Source organism: Crocuta crocuta, unplaced genomic scaffold, assembly GCF_008692635.1.
Source record: "Crocuta crocuta isolate KB4526 unplaced genomic scaffold, BGI_CrCroc_1.0 scaffold586, whole genome shotgun sequence".
In the NCBI taxonomy this organism is placed as follows: domain Eukaryota; kingdom Metazoa; phylum Chordata; class Mammalia; order Carnivora; family Hyaenidae; genus Crocuta; species Crocuta crocuta.
In genome coordinates, this window is record NW_027532407.1 from 4,623,845 (window position 1) to 4,650,810 (window position 26,966).

At 39.3% G+C, this 26,966-nt stretch overlaps 1 long non-coding RNA gene and 1 other non-coding gene across 2 annotated transcripts in view; both read left to right on the top strand.

Moving 5' to 3' along the window:
* The window catches only part of LOC144243669 (uncharacterized), a 67,295-nt gene that overhangs the window by 20,588 nt on the left and 19,741 nt on the right, over positions 1–26,966 (top strand). Inside the window, exon 2 of the long non-coding RNA XR_013338730.1 lies at positions 19,821–19,959. This is a non-coding gene — a long non-coding RNA (uncharacterized LOC144243669). The remainder of the gene's footprint in view (positions 1–19,820; positions 19,960–26,966) is intronic.
* Positions 14,406–14,513, top strand: LOC144243677 (U6 spliceosomal RNA). The gene has a single exon (XR_013338734.1). It is a non-coding gene; the product is annotated as a U6 spliceosomal RNA (small nuclear RNA).

The following is a 26,966-nucleotide window of genomic DNA, read 5'->3' on the forward strand; positions in this document are numbered from 1 at the left end:
CATGATGATCCAGAACAAACCGGCTGCTGCGCTTCTCCCTGGAGGGTAATCGGTTTCCCCACTGGTGTTACAAAGCCGGTTGCAGAAAACCAGTTCCTCTTGCTCTGGGTGGCAAGAATCAGCAGAGTGCTGGTTACCCTCTCACAGCTCCTCAGCCTGCTGCCAAAGAAATTTCCATCTGTATTTATTAACCCACTAGTAGCGAGGAAGGTTTCTGAACTGTGAAACTTCTTTGGGCTGGTATGAAAGAAAGTAAGCACTTGTCACCACAATAGAGCCAGACTGTGTTTTCTAGCTGCTGTGGAAAGTTATTATTTTCATTAAATGCAAATCATTGCCCCCAAACCAACAATGTTCTTGGAAATGAAATTGTCATTGGCTGCACTGACCATGAGAGGTTACATTAGCCAACTCTGTAAAGGCACACTGCTATGAAAGGTTCTAGAAAATGAGGAGAAAGTGAATTGTTCTCCACCCCAAGCCCCAGCAGCAGCTAATCAGCTGTCTGTTGGAGAAGGGTGGGGGGAAGGATGCTTGTGCTTATGAAGACTTGTCAGAGGGACAGCAATTAAAGGCTTCAACAAAAGTGTTAGTCACAGTGAGTGGAACCCTCCTTGTCATCTTGCTGAAGCAGAGTCAGAGAAGTTCATGATAGCTGAGGAGAGGGAGGGCCCCCAGTACAACCTCTCCCTTTTCCCAGTAACAGCTACTCAATAAGCAACACTTACCATGGGTACAAGGTCAGAAAGGAGGCAAGAATAGGGGGGAAATATTTTGACATAAATATGTCCACAAAGAAGGATGTCTTATAGGAAGAATATCTTTAGCATATGGCAGTTGAAACCAAAGAAAAAAAGATTTTTTTCCCCTTTGAGAAAGAATGGAAAATTCCTCCTTCCCTGTAAGGAAACAAACCTTTATGTGGAGTGGCATCTGACCTTCCATCATTAGTAACTCATTCCTTTGTGTATTATGGACAGCCTGACATTTTTTTAAATAGTTTATTGTCAAGTTGGTTTCCATATAACACCCAGTGCTCATTCCCACAGGTGCCCTCCTCCATGCCCATCAATCCCCTTCCCCTTCCCCTTCCCCCAACCCTATCTGCCCTCAGTTTGTTCTCAGCATTCAAGAGTCTCATGGTTTGCCTCCCTCTCCCCCACCATTTTTCCCCTTTTTCTCACCCATGGTCATCCATTAAGTTCCTCCTAATCCTCCTATAAGTGCAAACATATAGTATCTGTTCTTCTCTGCCTGACTTATTTTGCTCAGCATAACACCCTCAAGGTCCATCCAGGTTGCTACACATGGCCAGATTTCATTGTTTCTCATTGCCATGTAGTATTCCATTGTATAGATAAACCACATCTTCTTGATCCATTCGTCCGTGGATGGACACTTAGGCTCTTTCCATGTTTTGGCTATTGTTGAGAGTGCTGCTATGAACATTGGGGTACATGTGCCCCTATGTACCAGCACTCCTATATCCTTTGGATAAATTCCTAGCAGTGCTATTGCTGGGTCATAGAGGAATTCTATTGTTAATTTTTTGAGGAACCTCCACACTGTTTTCCAGAGAAGCTGCACCAGTTTACATTCCCATCAACAGTGTAGGAGGGTGTCCATTTCTCTACATCCTCGCCAGCATCTAATGGACAGCCTGACATTTAAGAGGCCTATACCAAAATGAAGATACTTTATAGGAGGGCAGCCAGGGATTCTTACTGAAATCAGAATCCTTGAGATGACTTTTACATGCAGACTCTTGCAATACACACACACATGGTCTATGCCCCTCACCCTTACTATGACTATGACCTTTACCCAATAGATGATTGTCCAATTCTCTGGTATTTTAGTCATATCAGGCTGCTATAGCAAAATAACATAGTCTGGGTTACTTAACCAATAGACATTTATTTCTCACAGTTCTGAAGGGTGGAAGTCCAAGATCCAGGTCCCAACACACTCAGTTTCTGGTAAGAACCCTTCCTAACTTGTAGATGACCACTTTCTTACTGTGTCCTCATACAGCCTTTTATTAGGTATATGCACATGGAAGGAACAAGATCTCTCTGTTCCTCTTCTTATAAAGATACTTATCCCATCATACTTATCCCACCTCCATGACCTCATCTAAACTTAATTATGTCCCGAAGACCCCACCTCCAAATCCCATCACCCTAGGGATCAGGGCTACAATGTGTGAATTTTGGGGAAACACAAGCATTCGACTCTGACAGGACCTTGCAATAGTTAACTTTAGTTCCTGTTTTTGAAGTTAGAAAATGGTTTCCACTGAAGATGATGATTTGGTTGCCTCAGTCAGAACCAATAGTTGAGAATGAAAGCCGTGGAGAACTGGAAATAGTTGTTTTTTAATATTTTGACACTTCCAAGGGGAGTGAGTGTATATGAGTCAACACCGTTGCTTTTTTCCACTGAATCCATGGCTTCCTCCTATATACTGTCTCTTTCTTTTTCCCTACTTCTTCTGCTAATACATTCCCTTTCTTCTTATCCTCTTCAAGAGGCCAACATTCAAGAATGTGATCTGTGGTTATGTTATGCTTAATGGTTTTATGTTTTCTTTTTTTTAATTTTTAATATTTATTTATTTTTTGAGAGAGAGATAGAGTGTAAGCAGGAGAGGGGCAGAGAGAGATGGAGACACAGCACCCCAAGCAGTCTCCAGGCTCTGAGCTGTCAGCACAAAGCACAACACGGGGCTTGGACCCATGAACCATGAGATCATGACCTGAGCTGAAGTCGGACACTTATCTCACTGAGCCACCCAGATGCCCCTTATGCTTTCTTTACATAACATAGGTTTAATATTTTACTTGAGGGTGTATTTACTTTAGTATGTTGGTCAGTTTTACTTGATAGGCTAGTGGCTATGATAGGAGAAAATGTCCTGACCCCTGTCTCAAGACCTTAAGATTAAAGAGATCGTGTATAAGATACCAAGGGCCATAGGACCACCTAGAGAGTGTGAGAAGGCAGTAAGAGATGAGTTGGGGTTTGAAAAAACAAGACCAAGGACAAGATTCCTCTACCTCCTGGTTTTACAAAGAATAAACTTCTATTATGCTAATGTCATTCCTGGTCAATAATCTACTATGGGGAAACAGCAGCCAAAAATGCCACAGGTTGCTCTCAATTTTTATTCTACCTGAGATTTCCCTTGTAAGGGAAGTTGTAAAATGGAGCCCAGAGTCATTCTATGGGTTTGGGACAACACAGTCTGCCTCTCCTATCTGATGGCCCCATTTTCCCCACCTAAACACATATAGATGAAGTCAAATTGAAATTAACACCAAGGACCCCACAGAGGGTAAAGGAGCAACTATGGGGCCATGTAGGCAGAGTATGTCGATAGAAGAAGGGAGAACCTAGGTTCTCTAGGTGTTGAGGAGTGCTTTGGATGATTAAGTTACTTGTATTTTTAAGCCTCTGCTGGCCAAACCTTCTTCTCCCTGCTTGTGGATGCCACCACAAGCTTCCCAATAGGCTGCCTATCACCTTTCAGCTCTGCACAGCAGCTCAGTACCCCATTCTGTGGAGAAGTAAGAATAAGCAAAGTGTCTGGGCCATTCACCTCCTAAGATCAACAAGGCTTTGTCTGCTGGTCCGAGACCATTTCTAGAGATCAGCATGTGACAGAGCCACAATGTCCGGTCACTCTGTCAAACCTCTGAAGTTCCTCCTTTTTTTTTTCTTCTCTAACCTCATAAACAATGACCGTTAAAGGTCTCGCTGTCTACAGATTCTGAACCACGATTAGCTTTTGTTACGAGGAAATTCTCCATTCTCCAAAATGGTGATCAAAATGTTTTCTCTTATGAGTAGGAATTTTAGTTACTGTGAAATGGATTGTTTAATATAGTATTCACCATTCCTGTTTTTGTTCTCTCTAGTTGTAATTCATAGCAAAATTGAGGTTACTCAAGAAATAGACAAGGAACTTCTTGATAAAGGGAGGAAGTAACCAAGTCGTTGAAAGCAAGAAGTAGCTTAGTTCTGCAGTTTCTTCTTTCATATGTATGATCCCCCCTCCAGAAGAAAAGAACAATAGGAATAACAAAAGTCAACATGTTATGTAACTCAGTTTCCTCAACTGTCCTAAGAAAACTTTTGCATTCCTGTCGCATCACTGCCACACACAGAATTCTTAACAGGAAATTAAAGCAAACAGAGAAATCTGTGTCAAGATTCATGGTAGCTTCATGCCTCTACTGTCACTTCCCAAAGACAGCAAGGTCTGGCTCTCTTTTGTCTAAATGGGAAGTGTCATACCCCTTCCTAATTTCTCTTCTATAAATTAATGTCTAAAAGTGGCATTTAGGGGCGCCTGGGTGGCTCAGCTGGTTAAGTGTCCAACTTCAGCTCAGGTCATGATCTCACAGTTCGTGGATTCGAGCCCCACGTCAGGCTCTGTGCTGAATGCTAGCTCAGAGCCTAGAGCCTGTTTCAGATTATGTGTCTCCCTCTCTCTCGACCCTCCCCTGCTCATGCTGTCTCTATCTCTCTGCCAGAAATAAATTAAGCATTAAAAAAAATTTTAAGTGGCATTTAACAACAACGGAGAAAAAGATGGATTATTCAACACATAATATTGAGGCAACTGTATGGCCACATGGAAAAAATAATAAAAGTAGAATAAAGTGCATATGAAGCAGAGACTTAAATGTAAAATTGAAAGCATAAAAGGACTAGAAAAAATTGGGTTATATTTTTAATGGATTTTTAATAATTCCTGGAGTCAAGAAGTGTTACATAACACCAAGAAACCATAAGAGATTCCACTATGTAAAAGTGTCAGGTTCAACTACATAAAGTTTTAATAAACAAAAAAAAGACCCACATGGGAAAAACCACCAGATGAATGACAAAAAAGGAAAGAAGTGTTTGAGGATAATTTCCTTCAGATAAAAACAACTTCAAATATTTAATTTTCAAAGTACCAAAGCCCAATAGAGTAAATGCAAAAGGATACAAGCAGATAGTTTTTTAAAAATGATATAGAAATGGCCCACGAACATATAAAAAGATGCACAACCTCATGTGTAACAAAAGGAAAGGAAATTTATATTACACTGATATACCATTTTTTTCCCTATCAGATTGACAAAAAACAAGAAATTTGAAGACCTACTTTGTGGGCAGGGCTGTGAAGAAACAAGCAAATTGCTAATGAAAATGCAAACCAGTGCAGTATCAACAGAAGACAATTTAACAACTTCCAAATATACATAACCTTTGACAAGCAATTCTGCTTGTAGAAATTGGTCCCACAGATATATCCACATAGATGCAAAAAGAAGGATGTTTAAAGTCATTCATAGTAGCTATATGTGAATAGATTACCTTGCAGCTGTAAAAGAAAAATAAGGAGGTTCTGTAGCTACTGGTATGGAAGCATCTCCGAGATTTTTTTTAATTTATTTTTTATTTTTTAATTTACATCCAAGTTGGTTAGCATATAGTGCAACAATGATTTCAGGAGTAGAATCCAGTGATTCATCCCCTACGTATAATACCCAGTGCTCATCCCAACAAGTGTCTTCCTTACTGTTCCTTGCCCATTTAGCCGTCCCATTACCCACAACCCCTCCAGAAGCCCTCAGTTTGTTTTCTATGTTTAAGAGTCTCTTATGTTTTGTCCTCCTCTCTGTTTTTATATTATTTTTGTTTCTCTTCCCCTATGTTCATCTGTTTTGTATCTTAAATTCCTCATATAAGTAAACTCATATGATATTTGTCTTTCTCTGAATTTCGCTTAGCATAATACCCTCTAGTTCCACCCACATTGTTGCAAATTGCAAGATTTCACTTTTCTGTTTGCTGAGTAATACTCATTGTATATATATACCACATCTTTTTTATCCAGCCATCTGTCAATAGATATTTGGGCTCTTTCCATACTTTGGCTATTGTTGATAGAGCTGCTGTAAACATTGTGGTGCATGTGCCCCTTTGAAACAGCACACCTGTATCCCTTGGATAAATACCTACTAGTGCAGTTGCTGGGTCATAGGGTAATTCTATTTTTAATTTTTTGAGGAACCTCCATACTGTTTTCCATAGTGGCTACACCAGTCTGCATTCCCACCAGCAGTGCAAAAGAGTTCCTCTTTCTCCACAACCTTGCCAATATCTGTTGTTGCCTCGGTTGTTAATTTTAGCCATTTTGACTGGGGTGAAGTGGTATCTCATTGTGGTTTGGATTTGTATTTCCCTAATGAGTGAGGTTGAGCAGTTTTCATGTGTCTGTTAGCCATCTGGATGTCTTTTTTGGAAAAGTGTCTATTCATGGCTTTTGCCCATTTCTTCACTGCATTCTTTGATTTTTGGGGATTGAGTCTGATAAGTTCTTTACAGATTTTGGATACTAACCCTTTATCTGATATGTCATTTACAAATATCTTCTCCCATTCCATTGGTGGCCATTTAGTTTTGCTGATTGTTTCCTTTGCTGTGCAGAAGCTTTTCATCTTCATGAGGTCCCAATAGTTCATTTTTGCTTTTGTTTCCCTTGCCTCCAGAGATGTGTGGAGTAAGAAGCTGCAGCAGGTCTAGAGGGTTTTGCCTGCTTTTTCCTCTAGGATTTTGATGTCTTCCTGTCTTTCATCCATTTTGAGTTTATTTTTGTGTATGGTGTAAGATAGTGATCCAGGTTCATTTTTTTTCATGTCACTGTCCAGACTTCCTAAGACCATTTGCTGAAGAGACTGTTTTTATTCCATTGGATATTCTTTCATGCTTTGTCAAACATTAATTGGCCATATGTTTGTGGGTCCATTTCTGGATTCTCTATTTTGTTCTACTGATATAAGTGTCTGTTTTTGTGCCAGTACCATACTGTCTTGATGATCACAGCTTTGTAATACATCTTGAAGTCTGGGATTGTGATGCCTCTTCCTTTGTTTTTCTTTTTCAGGATTGCTTTGGCTCTTCGGGGTCTTTTCTGTTTCCATACAAATTTTAGGATTGTTTGTTCTAGCTCTGTGAAGAATGCTGGTGTTATTTTAATAGCAATTGCATGAAATATGTAAATTGCTTTGGATATATTGACATTTTAACAATATTTATTCTTCTAATCCATGAGCATGGAATATTTCCCCATTTTTTGGTGTCTGCTTCAATTTCTTTCATAAACTTTCTATAGTTTTGGTATAGAGATTTTTCATCTCTTTGATTAGGTTTATTCCTAGGTATTTTATGGTTTTTGGTGCAACTGTAAATGGGATAGATTCTTTGATTTCTCTTTCTGTTGCTTCATTATTGATGTATAGAAATGCAATTGATTTCTTTGCATTGATTTTATATCTTGTGACTTTGTGGAATTCATGGATCAGTTCTAGTAGTTTTTTGGTGGAATCTTTTGGGTTTTCCACATAGAGTATATGGTCTGTGAAGAGTGAAAGTTTGACTTTCTCTTTGATGATTTGGTTGCTTATTTCTTTGTGTTGTCTGATTGTTAGGATTTCTAATACTATGTTGAATAACAGTGGCAAAAGTGGAAATCCCTGCCGTGTTCCTGGCCTTAGGTGAAAACCTCTCAGTTTTTCCCCATTGAGGGTGATATTAGCAGTGGCTCTTTTTTATCACATTGCTTGATTTGTGGATATTGAGCTAGCCTTGCATCCAAGATATAAATCCCACTTGGTTTTGGTGAATAATTCTTTTAATGTATTGTTGGATCTGGGTGGCTAGTATCTTACTGAGAATTTTTGCGTCTATGTTATCAGGGAAATAAGTCTGTAGTTCTCTTTTTTGGGGTCTTTGTCTGGTTTTCATATCACCCAAAATATTTTGTTAGATAAAGAAAAGCAAGGCCACAGTGTGTATGTGTTTAAAACTATTCTAAGAACTGATTTATTTAAGAATTTTCAGAAAGTATACCAAAAGACCCATTACCCTGGATATTCTTTAGGGAAGGAAATTGGATGGCTGGGCAAGAGGAACAGGAAGGACAGTTTTTATTGGATATTCTTTTGTGCGTTCTGAATGTAAATGTGTTACCTTATAAAAAATAAAATATTATAATGAATAAAGATGCAATAACCATGAGCTTGAGTAAACTTCAAAAAGGATGAGTCGGATGGTGAATCTTATATTTTGTGACTTCACCTCAATTTGAAAAAAGCAATGAGCAGGATTCCCAACGGGAAAATAAAAGCAAGCTTTTTACTCTGTGAGCGGGTCTATCTTGGGGCATGACACTCCTTTCATGAACTGGTAAAGGCTTAAAAACTGATTTCTAGAGGAAAACACTGATTTCTATTATTTGTCAATTTCTGTGACATCACTTAATGCAGAATTGGGACAGGGCACAAACAGTTTGTTTTGTGAACCAATATAAACCAGCTCTAGTTCACCACTGGCGTCTACCTAGTTACTAAAATCAGAACCTTAGGAAACATCCTTGAATTCCTGGACCCTTCTTGTCCACTCCCCTTTCCTTAATTACCCATTGTGTTGTTGCTAATCAATCCAGCCTTTCTCAATTGAGTAGAGCTCTCGTAGTTTGGGGATGGATTCTTTCCCTACAGGGTAGTTCCTAATTGGTCTAATGCAACATACAAGTTGCTACCTAGTGCGTAGAGATATTTATCCCTTGAGACAACCCGGTGGATCCTGGGAGGTCTGGAGCCCCCAGGTGCTTGCTTTGAGCTGTTCCAGTCTGTCAGCTGTATGAGCATTATCACTTGTCAAAAAGATTGGGAGGCCTTGCCCTAAAGTAATCACGACCTTCCATTCCCCTCATTACTGACTGACTCTGGACCTCAAGGCTTAGTCTATTAGAGCATAGTATTCACTAATCACCAGATTAGCCCAAATATGGACCCATAATCAACTCAGGCCAATGATATTTAAGAGGAGATTTGCTGGAGGCATTTAATAAGTTTCCTATTCTTTAGAGAGTAATAGGAAGATAAGAACTCTCTGTCTTCCTCATACAGATGAGGTCTGGAACTGCTGCAGCCACCTTGTCAAGCAGCCAGAGCATGGAGCCAGCAAAGGACAAGGGGCCGAACAGATGGCCAGAGCCAAAGCACTCCACCCTATTTCTGGTTTTCCTGTGCTGTAAACCAATAAATTTATTGTTCAAGACACAGAGTTAGCTTCTCTGTTTCTTCTATTGAATGAATACTTTAACAATGTACTTTAGTAACATACTTTAATATGCTTGGCATGTTAAACATGTTTAACATGCTGATCATCTCTGTTTAGCATTTCTATTGATAGTTTACCCTCTTGTGCTAGTTTATTTTATGCTATAGTCAGGCTATAGTACCTCATCATTCAAGCAAACACCAATCGAGGAGTTACTGTGAAGGTATTTGGTATATGGATTAAAATCTACTTAAATTGACTTTAAATCTAACGGGGATTATTTCTGACAATCTAGATGTGCATCAACCAATCAGCTGAAAGGCCTTAAGAGCAAACCTACAGTTTCTCTGAGGGAAAAGAAATTCCACCTGTGGAATTGCAGCATCAGCCCCTGCCCAAAATTTTCCAGGCTTCCCTTCCTGCTGACCTGCCCTACAGATTTCAGACTTGCCTAGCCAGCTCCACAACTGCATAACTCAATTCCTTGTAATAAATCTCTCTCTCATGAATAAATAAATATAATACACACACGCAAGCGCGCGCACACACACACACACACACACACACACAGTACTGTTTCAGGCAGAAACTTGAATGATAATAGTTCTTTATTCCTTTATGTACTTAAATCAATTTGAGATTGTAGACTTTGTATTTATTTATATGTTTGTCAAAAGTTATGCACATTTGGAAGATAAAAAATGTTAAATTACCTTCTCTAGAGGTTGTTCCGATGCATACTTTTATTAGACTATAGCCTTTGTGTCTTTGTATTACTAAGTGTTCTCAGTATAGTAAGTACTCAATAAATATGATCAGAATTGTAGGAAGAGACATGAATTAAGATAGAAAGACATGAAGGTATGCTAGATTGGAGGGTTCTTTGACTAAATCACTTTTTTTTAGGTCCTATCTCTTCTGCAGGTGACTTGAGAATTTGAGCGACTTGCCCCACATAGTACTTACTCTGCAAGAACAGCAGCAGGCAGGCCTCTGAGTTTGAGGTCAGACCTGAATTTGAACATTTTCTGTACCAGTCAAGCTTTGTGAATTTGAGCTGATGTCTTAGCTTCTGTGATCTTGTTTCTAAATCTGTAAAAGGAAGGTGATGACCTTCCAAGCTGGTGTGAAGGTCAAAGGAGATAAATATATAAAGAACCTGGTGTGAAGGTCAAAGGAGATAAATATACAAAGAACCTATGTAATAGGTCTGGACACGGAGGTTATAAGGTCTTCTCCTCAAATTTAGAAACAGGAAGCAACAATGCTCTCAGAGCCAATCTGTAAGCTGAACACATAAAGCATCTGAGCAGAGATGTGAAGTGAACATGAATGGACAGCAAGACACCAACCAGGTTGACTTTAATAAAATACCTAAACAAGGATATCCCAACCAGAAGGGGATTAGTCAGAGATAAAACCTAGAAAAAACAGAGTCAGAGACAAAGTAGAGCTGTGCCACTGATGCCTTGTCCCATCAGGCCCGAAAATTCAGGCCAAACTGTAATTCCACTCATAACAACATACCCATCTGGCTGTCCAAGCATAATGCCATTCAATCTTTGAATCACGTAAATGGCTTTTTCTATTCTGTTTCCAAACTGAGCAAAATCTTCTGATAGTTTGGATTCCTCTATGGCCTGCCTACAGGAAATGGTCTCTGGTCAGGCCCACTGGGCTAGCCAGCTCTCCCCAAACCAACATCCTACTCAAACACCTGCATTCTTTTTTATTCTAAGGGTTAGGCAGGACAATCTGACCCAGATGGTGGAGGAAACAGCAGTCATATCTGTGTCTAATTCACAGCTCTAATTAAGACAAGAAAAAGAAAAAGAGAGCACGAGAAGAAATTTTCCAAGAGCTGGAATATTGTGAAACCTCCACATCTCTATGGGGATGGCACCCTTGTGAAACTTGTTTTCAGGGTTAAACTGATGTAACACTATCTATATTAGGAAGACAGGGAAAGCATTGTCCTGCTTATTCCTGAAAAGAATTAAGGCAGACAGGGATTAATGGCCATCCTCCTTGACTAATGATAAAACCAAAGTGGTAATAGGAAGAGTTTTGTCCAGGATTACATAATTTTTATATCGAAGACGAGAAACCAAACCTTCACTTTCTCAGACCAAGTACAAAGCTCTTGCCAAACAACCAAACTGAAGATGAGAAAGGAAGAGCATTTGATCTAAATAGAATGCCGAGTTGGAAACCCTTGAGGATGGTCATAGAGTTTTTAAGTTTTTAGATTTTAGAGTTCTTGAGTTGTTTTAGATATTTTATTTATAATACAGAGTGTAACCAAATTGTAATAGAGGAAAACTTTTGATTTCAGCCATAACAGAGTAGCTTATATTGACCCAACTACCCCACTGAAAACAACTACTAACAGCTGGGCAGAATATATAACACAAGCATTGAAGACATTGAAGAGTAACCAATCCTAATGATCCCTAAGAAAGCGAACCACATCAAGGTGAGCTCCATGTACACTCTGGCCAGTTCATGGGGCAGGGAATAGAGTAAGTGGCTGTTAACTTTATTATTCTATTGGCCCAAGGACACAGACTGGAGTTCAAAGATGCCAAAGTGGCTGGCATTTAGGCGGTAAAATCTCACAGGGGAGGGAATTGTGGACAAGTGAACCCTGAAGGCTAGAAACCGTCTCCCAGTGAGATGTTTGCTAACTCCCAAGCCAAGCCAGGGTAGCTGCAACCCCAGGAAAGCTAACAGGAAGCAGCAGCTGGGTGGCTGAGGCTCTGTGCAAAGACTTTGCAGCAGCAGGGACTGAAGAGATTGAAGGAAGAGTACAAGGCCCACCAACGAGGAATAGCAACACCCAATCTCTGATTGAGACTCCCAGAAAGACCATAGCTTGGTAAAGAAGGTAAACCCAAAAGGATGAATCCTAACAAAGCCTAAAACCAACCCTTGACAGGATTAAGGTGACCTGTGTGCACCATTTTCCTTCCTTTAAACACACACACACACACACACACACTAATCTGGAGCCTCTGAAAGCTAATAACCAGTAAGCTAAAGTAGGAGGGGAAAATAGAATAATAAAAAAAACCACCCAATTCTTCTCCCAAAAAGAGACAAGAAAGAAGAAATAGAGGAATAAAGAACAGAAATAGAAACATATAACAAGACAGTAAATATAAACATTTCAATAATTACATTAAATGTTAATAGATGATTATCCAATTAAAAGACCAAAATTGCTTTTGGATAAAAACGCAAATTATATGGGCTATTTACTATCAACTTAAATATGAAAACACAAAGTCAACCAAATTGACCTAGTTGACATATACAGAACTTTGCACTTAGCAACTGCCACATACATGTTTTCAAAAGCTTATGGACACATATCAAAATGGACCATCTGCTAGGCCATAAAAGAAGTCTCAAACAATTCCTAAGGGTTGAAATCATATAAAATGTGTTTTCTGACTGCAGTAGAACCAAACTACAAATCAATAAGAGGAAGCAAATGTTTGAAAATTAAGCAACGCACTTTTATTTTTACTTAAATGTTAGTTAACATACAATGCAATATTGGTTCCAGGAGTAGAATTCAATGATTCATCACTTACATACAACACCCAGTGCTCATCATAAGTGTCCTTCTTAGTACCCATCACCCATCTAGCTCATCACCTCCCTCCATCAACCCTCAGTATGTTCTCTATTGTTAAGAGTCTCTTGTGGTTTGGACCCCTGTGTGGTTCAGTTGGTTAAGTGTCCAACTTTGGCTCAGGTCATGATCTCAGAGTTTGTGAATTTGATTCTTGTATCAGGCTCTTGGCTGTCATTACAGAGCCTGCTTCAGATCCTCTGTCTCACCCCCCCTCCCCTCCCCCATTCATGTTTTTTTCACTCTCTCTCCCACGCTCTCTCTCAAAAATAAATATTAAAAAAAATTTTTTAAAGAGTATCATGTGGTTTCTTTTCCTTTCTTCTCTTCCCTCCACCCTTCTCATATGTTCATCTATTTTGTTTCTTAAGCAACACATTTTTAAATATTTATTTATTTATTTTGAGAGAAAGAGAGAGAGAGAGAGAGAGCATGCACATGTGAATGGGGGAGAGGCAGAGAGTGAGGAGGAGACAGCATCCCAAGCAGGCTCCATGCTGACAGCTGAGAGCCCAATGCAGGCCCAGCAAGGGCCAATGTAGAGTTCAGTCTCACAAACCTCAAGATCACAACCTGAAATCCAGAGTCGGAGCCAAACAGCTGAGCCACCCATGTGCCCCATAAGCAACACATTTCTAAGCAGCTTGTAGGTCTAAGAAATAATTGCAGTGGGATTCTAAATTATTTTCAATGGAATAACAATGCAAATATGACATATCAAAACATTTGGGGTGCAGATAATGCAAGACTCAGGGAAATTCATAGCTCTAAGTGTATATATTTGAGAAGAACGAAAATAAAATATCCACATGATTTAAGCTTTCATCTTAAGAAGTTAGAAAAAGAACAGCAACTTAAACTCAAGGAAATGGAAAGAAGACAATAGTAAAAATAAAAGTAGAAAATCTTTGAAATAGAAAACAAACATGCAATTTTAAAAAGTCTACAAATTCTATTTTTTTTCTTTAAAAAGTCTACAAATTCTAAAAGGGACTTGTGGTGCCTACACTTGTTTCTGAGTAAAGATCTGTTTTAGTTCTTGCTTCTCAAACTATTTACCTTTTATTTCCTTCTATTGTCTGATTGCACTAGTTAGGAGTTTCAGTATGTTGCTAAATAGGAGTGGTGAGAGAGGACATACTTGCCTTTTTCCCAACTTTAAAAACAATACACATTTTCTCACAATTAAGTACAACATTGAACATAGGTTTTTTGTAGATTTTTAAAAATCATGTTGAGAAAGCTTCTCTTGATTCCTAGGTTTGCTGAGTGTTTTCACCATGAATAGGTATTAGATTTTGTCAAATGCTTTTTCTGCATCAATCAATATGATCATATAATTTTTTTTCTTTAGTCTGTTCATGTGGTGGATTACATTGGTTGATTTTTAAATGTTGAACCAGCCTTGCATTTCTGGAATAAATCCAACTTGGTCATGGTGTATAATTCTTTTTACACATAGTTGGATTCTAGTTGCTAATATTTTGTTAAGGATTTTTGCATCTATGTTCACGAGTGCTATTTATTAGTCTGTAATTTTTTTTCTTGTAGTGTTTTTATCTGGTTTTGATATTAGGGTAATGATGGCCTCATAGACAAGTAAGGAAGTAAAGTTTTGTTTTTAAAAGAAGTTTTCCTGAGAGTGCTGGCTTTGGCAGCACATATACTAAAATTGGAACAAGACAGAGATTAGCATCTTGGGCCCCTGTTCAAGGATGACACGCAAAATTCACAAAAGTTTCCATGAGAGATGGATGGTGGTGATAGTTGTGCAGTATGATGAATCTATTTGCTACCACTGAACTGTAAATTTAAAAATGATTAAGATGATAAATTTTATGCTCGTATATTTTGCTACAATAAAAAGTTCCCTTGAAGGGAGCCTGGGTGGCCTGCCTCTGTTAGGCATCAGATTCTTCAGCTCAGGTCATGATCTCACAGTTAGTGGACTCAAGCCTTGTGTCAGGCTTTGTGTTGACAGTGCCCGAGCCTTTTTGGGATTCTCTCTCTCCCTCTGTCTCTCTGCCCCTCCCCACTCATGCTCTCTTTCTCTCTCTCTCAAAATAAAATGAATAAACTTAAAAAAAAAGTTCCCTTGAACTTTGGCTATACTAGGCAGTGGTCTGTGTGAGACCTGGGTCTTAACTGAAGGACTGAGAATGATCTGGTGGAATTGGAGCAGAAAGCCAGGCTAAAGACTGTAACCAAGGAATGTAGGGAGCAGCTACGGTTGTGTGCTCCTCTGCTAGGTGAAAATCTAATTGGGAAGGTTATATACAGAGTTATGAATATTAAATTAACAGTGGAACATAGTATATTGGCCAAAAAGCAACTCAGAGACTAAATGATGTAGGATTTGAGAAAAGGATGTCACTAAATCTTTTTCTTTCTCCTAAACTAGCGTTACTCTTTCTTTAGCTCTTGTACCACCTATACGGTTGAGGATGGTGGGGGGTGGGGGAAAGGAGAGGTTAAAGGGAAACACTGCCACAGTTACAGGAAAAGTTTCAGCATTTTACACTCTGGGAAAAAGGGATGATGGATTGAATTTCAAAGATACATTATTCTATCAAAGGTTGAGAAAGCATACCTTTGTAATGTGGAGACAGAGACAGCTAATCAAGTTAACATCAAGTTAACACGTAGGCAAAATTGTGTTGGAGGTAGAAACAGGAGTAAGGAATGGTCTGGTCTTAGAAAGAACAGACATCTCAAGTCCCTAGCAGTTGTGGTTAAAGCTTCATTACTTGAACTTTATCAGCTTGGCATTTTTGTCAAAATTTAGTGCTATTGCTGAATTTTACTTTCACTAAATGTGACCTTTTTTTTTTTTTAAGATAAAAGGGTATTTAAAAGTCTTTCCTTCTCTGATTTCTCAAAAACCATTAAATACAAATTAGTTATATTTATTTATTTATTCATTTTTGATTGAAAGAGTGAGTGGAGGAGGGGCAAAGAGAGGCATACACACACAGAATCCCAAGCATGCTCTACACTGTCAGCACAGGGCCTGATGTGGGGCTTGAATTCACAGACTGTGAGCTCATGACCTGAGCTGAAATCAAGAGTTGATCACTTAATGGACTGAGAACTGAGACACCCAGGTACCCCCAAATTAGTTATATTTTTATGAAATAAGGGTCTATTTAGATATTGTCTATTTTAAGACACCATCAATTACAGTTCACCATTAAAACACTATTTTTAATGAACTTTTTAAGCCACATTCTAATTTTGGAAGTAGTAAACATGAAAAATGTCCATCTTAGGGATGCCTGCATGGTACAGTCAGTTAAGCGTCTGACTCTTGATCTCAGCATAGGTCATGTTCTCACATTTCTAGAGTTTGAGCCCTGCATCTGGCTCTGTGTTGACAGTGCAGAGCCTGCTAGGGATTCTGTCTCTCCTTCTCTCTGCCCTTCCCCAATATATGTGCTCTCTAAACAAACTTTAAAAAAAGGAAAAAAGAAAAATGTCCATTTTAGAGTCAAAGAAATTCCATAGCCCAATTCCCCCTTCCTAACCCCTACAAGCCAAGCACCTCCTGGGCACATCCACTTCTGTGTCAACACCCCTGAAAATCAACCCATCACTCTATTAATCCCTGCATCCAAATCTGCTTCTGTTTCTGTTGTCCATTTCTATTTCCATTATCAAAACCTGACTCAAGTCAGAAACCTTGACTCCTCCTTCCCCCTCATACTCCATATCTAGTCAATTGCCGGGTTCTGCTCATTCTACCTCCTAGATCTGTTTTGGCCACATCCACTTACCTGTAGCACTGTCACCGCCACCCTTGCTCGTCCTGCTAACCCTCTCTCCTGTGGGACTGGACAAACCTCCCAATGACCTCTGCCTTCTCCCCTCTGCAGCTAAGCAGTCTTCCTTAGGTCTCCCTTAGAATAAAACACCAAATCCTTATTATGGCATCCCTGGCCGTCTGTTCTCAGCATCGCCACATTCCACTTGTCTCCCTGCTTTAGAAGCTCCAGCCACACTGATTTCTCTTAGTTCCTCAGGCAGTCACAGAAGGCCTCCCCTCCTCCTTATTGTTTACACTGCCTGTGCTTGTCCTCCAGGCTTCAGCTAAAATGTCCCTTCCTCACAGAGAACTTCTCCATCCTCTAGATAAGCCTAGGTCCTCTGCTCTATGCCCCCAGCACAGTGGTCCTTCATTTTTGTAACACACAGCACACTCATGATCATTTGTCCAAGTCCATCCTCCTCACAAGACTGCAAGTGGTGTTCTTGAACTAACCTTAGTGCCCGGCACACAATGAGCACTCCTTATTCGATAAGTGTATTAAAGAATAATGTTCATAAAGGGAAACATTATTGGGGTGCCTGGGGGGTTCAGTGAGTTAAGTATCCAACTCTTGATTTCTCCTCAGGTCATGACCTCATTGTTTGTGAGTTCCAGCCCCACATAAGGCTCTGCACTGACAGTGCAGAACTTGCTTGGGATTCTCTCTCTCCTCTCTCTCTCTCTCTGCCCCTCTTCTGCTCATGCTTGCTCTCTCTCTTTCTCCCAAAATAAAAAAATAAACTTAAAAAAAGAACAAATGTTATTATATTATTAAAGAACAAACATCCATATGTATACTGTCTGTGAGCATGGAGTCTAGGATCAGTCTTCTGGGTTCAAGTCCCAGATTTCCCAGTTATTAGCAAGGGGACAAGTTATTTCATCTTTTTGGATCTTAGTTCTCCCTTTATAAATGGGCACAACAAGGCTATTTATAAGTTGGAGCAGTTATGAGGACTCAATAAATCAGTGTGTGGAAAGCACTTAGGACATTGTCTGGCACATAGCAAGCACTCAAACACATATTTGTTACTATCTCATTTCTCTGTCTTACCAATCTTAGAAGGAATAACAGTTGGTAAATTGAGGGCTATATACAGTAAATGTCTCCAGAATTTGAGGATGTGGTGAGGAAAAGTTCACTGTCTTGAGATGGTTCTACTGAAAGTCAATATAAAAAAGCCCCACATCAGCCCTGAGCTGAAGTAGTCCTTCCTTCGGTGACGGGCCACATGTACGCTGCTTCAGACAAAGCTTTGGGATCCATCCAAATGAATCAAGGTAGCAGATGCATCTTCAGGCCCAGTCTCCAAGATTAAAGGAGATGATGCACATTAAGAGCACTTAGAAAATCATAAAGTATGATAGAAACATTTGTGGTTTTGATTACTGTTATTAGTATTAAAGTAATTCTATCACCCAATCAATGGTATTGCGATCTGACCGTCTGAACCAACACAATCGCTTGTAATCACAAGAGCCTGTTAGTGGGGAAGAGGAACAAAGAGCTGGGAAGGAAAAAATTAGTAATGTTTATCTAGCCAGAATCTAATCAAGAGGGATGCTCATATGAGATGACATTGGTAAAGTTCATGGAACAAAGTTTCTCCTGACACCATGCAAATATTTTGGCTCTAATTGTCAATGCTTGTCAAGCAAGTACTTTTTCTTTAATCAGCTTTGCAGGCTCCAGGAAAGGGAACAACTTGGATACTAATTGCTATAAAGTGAGTAAATGAGTATTCATTCATCAAACACTTATTGAGTCCCTACTATCTGGCCAGCACCACACAGCAGTAGGTAGTGCCTGCCCCCATGTTACAGTTCAGAGGGGAGACAGACAAACAAGTAATCACACAAATAAAACCACAACTGCATGTCCTGCCCAGTGCTGCATTAGATTAGAGGAGTAAGATTGGCTTTTTTGATACTTTACGGTGGAGCCAGGAGTCAGCCAGGTGATGGAATGAGGAGAAAGCTGCCAGGCAGAAGTCAGTAAAGAGTTTGTTGTTTGAGGATAAGAAGGGCCAATACAGACTGGAAGGGGTCAAGGGAGAGAAGGGCCACAAGGAATGACCCAGAAAAGGAAGCAGACCAGATCACAAAGGGCCATAGAGGCCACACAGAGATGGTTTGGAATTATTCTGAGTACAAAGTATAAAGATAAGATGAGATATGATCATACTTGTGCTCTAAAAAGATCCTTCTGTTTGCTGCAGAAAGAATGGGTTGGAGGGAAAATTAAAGTAGAAATAGACCAGATAGGAGTATTTTGCAACAATCTAGTCAAGGGATAACAGTAATGTGGACAAGAGTGGTGGCAGTTGAGTAAGAGAACAGATTTGTGATGATATGATTAGGAATAGGATTACTAGACGTTGGTGATAGGTTGGATGTGATGGAGAGGCAGTTCCAGGAATCCAGCCTGAGCAACTGGGTGGAAGAGGTACCATCCATTCACTAAGATAAGCAAGGACAAATGAGGGATAGATTAGATGTAGCTCTGGGTGGGAATGTAGGTGTTATGGATAAACAAGAGTTCAGTTTAAATACGTGAAATATGAGAGGTGAATGAGATCTCCTAGGGGAAATGGGAATTATCAAATGTCCATTTAGATACATGGCAATAAAGTTTAGTAGAGAGGTCCAGACTGCCACAGACATTTGATGGTCACTGGTGTGAAAAAATAAACAGTGCTTGGGATTAGAGAGATAACCTAGGAAGAAAATGTAGAAAAGAAGCAAAAAGGGGCTCCTGGGTGGCTCAGTCCATTAAGTGTCTGACTCTTGATGTCAGCTCAGGTCTTGATCTCAGGGTCATGAGTTCAAGCTTTGCATTGGGCTCCACACTGGGCATGGAGCCTACTTAAAAAATAAAAATAAAAATAAACCAAGAGAACCACTTTGCTCACCTCTTGTGAGCTATAATCTCAGGAGTCTGATTCTTACAACCCATCAAACTCTGGGTGGATCAATAAGATTGGCTTTCTGAACCAGAACAACTCAATAATCATTTCTTTACCCATGGTGACTCCAGAAAGGTAGCTAGCCAAAATAAGCAACAGACCACTCCATCTGTGACAGCTGTATTTTAAAACCCAATGGATTTTATTGTTCCCATTTTACAGAGGGAAAAATGAGATTATGAAAGTCTAAGTGAGTTGGTTAAAATTGCAGAATCAGTGAGTGACAGACAGGACTGAGGGTAATTCAGGGATATAATTGCAGTTAAGAACTTGTCCTATCTTTCAGGAATAGATCCCATGGTCATCAAAAGCTTATGAAGAAATGCAAAAGTTCCTGATCCTGGTGGGAAGACCGCAGAACAAAGAAAGCTATTTGTCAAAACTAAGCATAAACCTGTGGGAAGAAGAGATCATCACGAACTCAAGTAGGTAATAAAGGGTCCTGTACACCATGAAGGATAATGAGGAACTGGGGTAGGCGAAAGGGGGAAGGAGAGTCTCAGAGTTAAGGACACAATGAACCAAGATGCAGGACACTTGGGGGCATAGAAAAGAGCTGATGGCAAATCGGATTCATTTCATAGCCATCTCTACTAGATGGTTCGTGGCTCAATGCCGGGGATTAACAAGATCTGCCAAGGGCAGGAGACAAGGAAGCGGGGCAGAGCACAATTACCTTTCCCAGACTCAAGAGTCTGTGTGGATAACTACAAAAAAACATATATCTGGATAGGCCAAAGTAAGATCAGATTATTTGTGCCTGGAAAGCCAAGCCAGAAACATTGAATTTATTTCAGTAGTCTACGAGGAGCCTTTACAGGTTATTGAAGAGGGAGGAAATATGAAATCTTCAGGAAAATAAATATGTTGGTGGTGGTGCTGTGGTACAAAAGATAAAGCAGAAAAAGACTGGAATCCTAGAGGAAAAGTAGAAAGCCCTTAGCTTGATGTAAATCAGTGGCTTTTCAAACTTCCCTTAGTAGAGAATCCCTAAAAATGAACTCTCGGGTTGGTTGAGTGTCCGACTCTCAATTTCAACTAAGGTCATGATCTCACAGTTTGTGGGATTGAGCCCCTCGTCAGTCTCAATGTGGAGTGTGAAACCTACTTGGAATTCTCTCTCTCTTTTTTAAGTTTATTTATTTATTTATTTTGAGAGAGACAGAGACAGAGACAGAGCATGCACATGTGCACTCATGGGAGAGGGGAAGAGAGCAAGCAGGCGGGAAAATTCCAAGCAGTGGGGTTCAAACTTATGAACTCTGAGATCATGACCTGAGCCAAAATCAAGAGTTAGACCTTAATAAATTGAACCACCCAGGAGTCCATACCTACTTGGGATTATCTCTCTGCCCCTCCCCTGCTTGTGCTCTCTCACACACCCTCTCAAAAATAAATAATAAACTTTACAAATATATATATATAAAATAATTATTATTTGAAATCCCGCTGTATGAAGAAGAAAAAAATAATGGTCTTTTTATTACAACAATTTATTTTATAGCTTTAAACACATACACTTTTAATAAAGTCAAATAAAGATAAAGGAAGCTGATAAAATAGAAAAGTTTTAACTCTAAGGATGATGCAATAGGGTTGCATCTTGTATTACCTTTAGTATCCAAATATCTAATTAATTCATGAATTTTATTCAGGTTTTATAATAGCACAAAAGTTCTGATACACATTGATAAGTACCTGTGTATGGTAAATTTTGTTTTTGTATCTTATAATTTGTCTGCAATTATAGGGTACTCTTCCATTGGACTAGTCTTGAAGGTAGTGTTGTAGGATTTTTTTTTCCTTAACAAAAGTATAAATAGCAAGAAGCCTCCAAAGCAAAAACAGTACAGAGTAAGATGATCGTGATCGGCCACGGTGTAGGCTTCCTTTGCTACTGCATGGTCACTGTGGCATGAAGAAAACAAGTGCATGGAAGAAGAAGATCCTGAGTCTGGCCGGGCATTTCAGGAAGCATGGTGTGCCTGTGCCATGGTAGTGGACTCATTTGTAATTTTATACGAGCCGTGCATGGTCCAGAAGGGGAAAAAGAGCAGTATACAGTTTCAGCTTTCCCAATGCCAAAGACATTAGGTTTTGCACTTGTGTGTGTATCTGCTGGCATCACAATTCTTTTTACTTGGATTGCCCCCAAGAAGAAAAACTAAGATGGGGAGGGAGGAATGGGGAGGAGAGGAGGAAATACCAGGTATGAGATATTTTTCTAGCCCTAAAGAGTCTCTGTAATTTCTTTAGTAATAGGCATGGGTTGACATAGATCATTTACAAATCAAGGGAACAAATTCCATTTCATGATACAAACATATCCCATATTACATGCCTGATAGTTGAAGGAAATTTGTGTTTAGCAGGAAACTTTTTTTTTAAATTTTTTTATTTATTTCTAGGAAAGAGAGAGAGAGAGAGAGAGACAGCGTGAGCAGGGGAGGGTCAGAGAGAGAGGAAGTCACAGACTGAAACAGGCTCCAGGTTCTGAACCCACGAACCGCGAGATCATGACCTAAGCGAAAGTCGAAAGTCGGACGCTCAACCGACTAAGCCACCCAGGCGCCCCAGCAGGAAACTTTTAAAGTGCTAATAATACCCAGGTGCCTGGGTGGCTAGGTCAGTTGTGTTTGACTGTTGATACTGGCTCAGGTTTGATCTCATGGTTCACAGGACTTGATGCAGCCCTGTGTCAGGCTCTGAGCTGACAGCATGGAGCCTGCTTGGGATTCTCTCTCTCTCTTTCTCTCTCTGCCCCTTCCCTTCTTGTATGTGCACATGTTCTCTCTCTCTCTCTCTTTTCCAAAAAAATAAACATAAAAAAATTTTAAGTGCTAATAATACCCTTTCTTAGATTAAAGAAGGCTCTTGTAAGCATTGATATTCCAGAGATTTCAGGACCATAAGAAGCAAAGAGATCCTGGTCAATAAGGGGTCATTTACATTTAAACATATTTAGGGTATGTCTTTTGCTATTGTCAGAAGTTTACTTGTTTGTCGGGGCGCCTGGGTGGCTCAGTCGGTTGAGCGTCTGACTTCGGCTCAGGTCATGATGTCACGGTTCGTGGGTTCGAGTACTGTGTCGGGCTCTGGGCTGACAGCTAGCTCAGAGCATGGAGCCTGCTTCAGATTCTGTATCTCCCCCTCTCTCTGACCCTCCCCTGCTCACGCTCTCTCTCTCTCTCAGAAAGAAATAAAACATTAAAAATTTTTTAAAAAAAGAAGTTTACTTGTTTGTTTTCTGTCTTTTTCAAAACATTTATTTATTTACTTATTTTGGGAGAGAGAGCATGTGCAAGCCAGGGCAGGACCGAGAGAGAGAGAGAGAGAGAGAGAGAGAGAGAGAGAGAGAGAGACCCAAGAAGGCTCCATGCGCTTAGTGTAGAACCTGACTTCCTGACTTGGGGCTTGATCTCACAACTGTGAGATCATGACTGGAGGCGAAATTGAGAGTCAGATGTTTTATTTACTGAGCCACCTAAGCACCCCTGTCTTCTATGTCTTGGACAGAAAAGCAATCTTTAGGAGTAGAAAAAACATTTACACTTATTGGGATATCTAATTGATATTCCATTTTTTAAAGTTACAAAATTAAAAAAATAAACTTACAAAATTAAAAATGTCGTTTTCCTTGAGTTTAATTAGTAATCTTGTTACACAGATTGAGAATAATTCTCTCACTTTTCTTTGATTAATATTTGGTTAGCTCATGGTAAAGAAATTAAATTAAACAATCAGTATCATTTACAAACTTGGATAATTACATCCCCTTAAACATTTTAAACTGCATTTATAAATTTAACAGAGTCAATTTTTATTCTAAATGTTTTAAACGCCTGCAGAACAAATGTAAAACCCAATGAGGAAAACCTTCCCCAAGTACTGAAATAACTCTTATAAATCTAATGCATTAAATGCATACATGTAGTTAATTAAATTCTCTTAAACATTCTAATTACTTGGAAAAAACATGAGTGTTAATACTGACGGGAATAAGGTCTTGGGAAGGAGACAGTGATGTGATAGAGACAAGCTCATGGAAAGCCTTTCAGACTGCCATACAGCATTGGGACTAAGAAGTCTGGAACACAGGTTCTCTGAAATCCAGGTTATGGAAATCCCCACCCCAACCTACTCCATCTCATCTGCTATGAATATTTTGAAAAGTCTCCCTGATTCCTGTTGTTGTTCAAGTGTCCCCAAACCTACGTGCCTTCACCCAACCTCCATCTTACACACTTGACCGCTTGGGTGTAGCTGAGTGGAGTGCAGGGGAAGGCTGCTTCAAGAGATATGGATTTGGTAGCAATTGTCTAGGGCTTCCCTCGTAAGCAATTCCTGCAATAAATGTTTACAGAGTAGAGCACCACTGCTTGGGAGGTCCCCTGTAGCGAGGGGGCAAAGAGAAGACACTCCTGAAAAAGAAATTATGAAATTCTGTGTCTAACTATGTCTTGGACAAATTAATAAAGTCCTAAAACTTACCTTTTGCACTTAGCAATATGAGAAACCAAGGGCTGGGTTTCTACTCCCCTCTTCCCTCAAATATGTTTCCTTATTTATTATCAAATATCTTACAAGAGAAATCTAGTGCCAAAAATCTACATTTGAATCCTGACAAGAATGTAATGAGGGTTTAACTAATAGCCTAATATATACAGGTTCATTGCAGGGTTCGGATAGAGACTTTTTCAAAGGGGTCTCCCCTCAATGACACAAAAAACTGAATGAATCTTTTTTTTCTCTTTTTAAAAGGGAACTGCCATCTGCCCAGCACTGTGTGATGCACTGGGGAGGTTGTGGGAGGAACTGAGATGATATTCCTTTCCTCCAGACTGTACACTGTAGTTGAGGAGTTGAAACCAACCCACACATAACAACAACTTAAGACCACATACAATCAAATGCTAGGTTGGGTGTGACATTCTGTAGATGATGTGGGAGATGAGAAAGGGGAAGTGTCTGGAAATGGTTGCCGAAGGCAGGTTGGACTTCACAGAGATGCAAAGGCATCAGCTGAATTTCCAAGAATGGGTAGAACTCATACCCCAACCCAGACGCAATTTCCTCTGGGTACCTTGAAAGAAATGCCCGTTAGGGAAATGTTGAAAATTATGGATAAGCTGACTATATTTTCCATAAAAAAAAATCAGAACACATGGTCTGACACATGGTCTAACAACAGGAAAGAATATTTTTAATTGGGGCTGTTCCAGAAAAATCTACAACATATGGTTATTCCATTTATGGGCCAAGAAAATCCTAACTACAATGAAGGGCTGAACTGACCAACCCTAGGTACACAGACATAGCCACTACCATATGAGAATCTCTCAACTATTTCCTCATAGTCATCAGAGTTTATATTCTTCACTTAAAGTTTCTGTTCATCTTTTCATAGAAAAGGTCAGTACTTCAACAATAAAAGATAAGCTGGAAAATTCTGAGAAATATTCAGATTTCTTAAATTATGTTCTTTCATATTCTCTAAATTTACTTAAATGATTTTTGTACTAGGCAGGGCATATGAATAATGAATACAGAAATGTTTCTTGTATCTGGGATAATAAAATAAAATCCTATGTAAATCCTATTTAAAAAATAAATCCTATGTAATCCTATGTAAAATCCTATGTAATCCTATTTCTCTTTTTCTTATGAAAAAGGAAATATCCATACCCCTTGAAGTTCCTAGACTTGTTATCAGAGCCTTCATTCATGCTTATAACATATTCATAACATATAGTTAAATGTATTTTAAACTACCAAGATTGTTATATGTAATGTTTCATTTTACATCCCTGATGTCTCATTTTTTTTCTCATCAATAGTTTGCTATCTAAAGTAAAATACATGCCAGGAGCTTCCTTATCCAGTTTTGCAACTAAAAGTCATAGCAATTATTGGAAAAGAAACAGTTTTAAGGACTTGAACTCAAGTCTTGGCAGGTTAAAACATCTTCCATTTCACCTTTTAGCCCATTGCCGAGCTCTGAGATCACTTGCCAACTCATCCTCAATATTATCAAGGAAATGAACATTTTTCTCCTTTTATGGTTAGTGAATACATTGGCCAAGATGATATGGTAATCATTGCTGAAAGACAACAGCAAAGCCACACATTTGAACATTTCCCTTGCTTCTAAATCAAAATCTTAAATGTATCTTAAAATACATTGATTTCTGATAAAGCAAAAATACATGTTTTTAATGAGATTTCCTGGACAATAGACTTGTCTTTTTTTTTTCCCCCCACAAACTTCCATTATTATGTCAGGCCTCAAAAAACTTGGATATGCTTAAAGACAGAGCCCAACTTTCATTAGCAGAGTTGTTAAAAAGGGGGAAACACCAAAAGAAACTACAACAGAAAGGAAATGTTTTGCAACCATTAAAACAAAAAATGGTTTTGGAGCACCTGGGTGACTCACTCATTTAAGCATCTGACTTAGGCTCAGGTCATGATCTCATGGTTTGTAGGTTCAAGCCCCTCATCAGGCTCTGGGCTGACAGCTCAGAGCCTGGAGCCTGCTTCAGATTCTGTGTCTCCATCTCACCCTCTGCCTCTCCCCCACTCACATTCACTCTCTTTTTCTCTCTCTCAAAAATAAACATTAAAAAAAATGTTTTTAATTAAAAATAAATAAAAAATTGTTTCTAGCCTTAAGAAGAAATACGATCTGACACAGGCTACAACGTAGATGAACTTTGAAGACATGCCAACTGAAATAAGTCAGATATAAAGAGACAAATTCTATATGATTTCGCTTACATAATGAGGAACCCAGTGTAGTCAAATTCAGAGGGACAGAGGCTCTGGTTGGCAGGGGCTGGAGTACAAATGGAAAGAGTAGTTAGTGTTTAATGTGTACACAGTTTCAGTTTTGGAAGATGAAAAGAGTTCTAGGGATGGATGTTGGTAATGGCTGCATGATGGTGTGAACCGATTCAATGCCACTGACATGTACACTTAAAAATGGTTAAGATGGGAGTGCCTGGGTGGCTCAGTCCTTGGGTGTCCGATTTTAGCTCAGGTCTTGATCTCGCGGTTCGTGGGTTCGAGCCCCGCGTCAGGCTCTGTGCTGACAGCTAGCTCAGAGCCTGGAGCCTGTTTCGGATTCTGTGTCTCCCTCTCTTTCTGACCCTCCCCTTTTCACGCTGTCTCTCTCTTTCTCTCTCTCTCTCTCAGAAATAAATAAAACATTTTAAAAAATGGTTAAGATGATAAATTTTATGTAATATATATTTTACCCAAACTTATATATTTTAAATCAAAAATTTAATTATGAATAAAGTTCTAGACATTCACATTGCTAGTTTTCTACCTGGATAAAAATTCTCTTTCCTAGCCCTCAAATGTAGGTCCAATGCTGACAGGTAAATTATCCATAATCTTTGGAGAATTGACTCAAACCCTAAGATCTCAA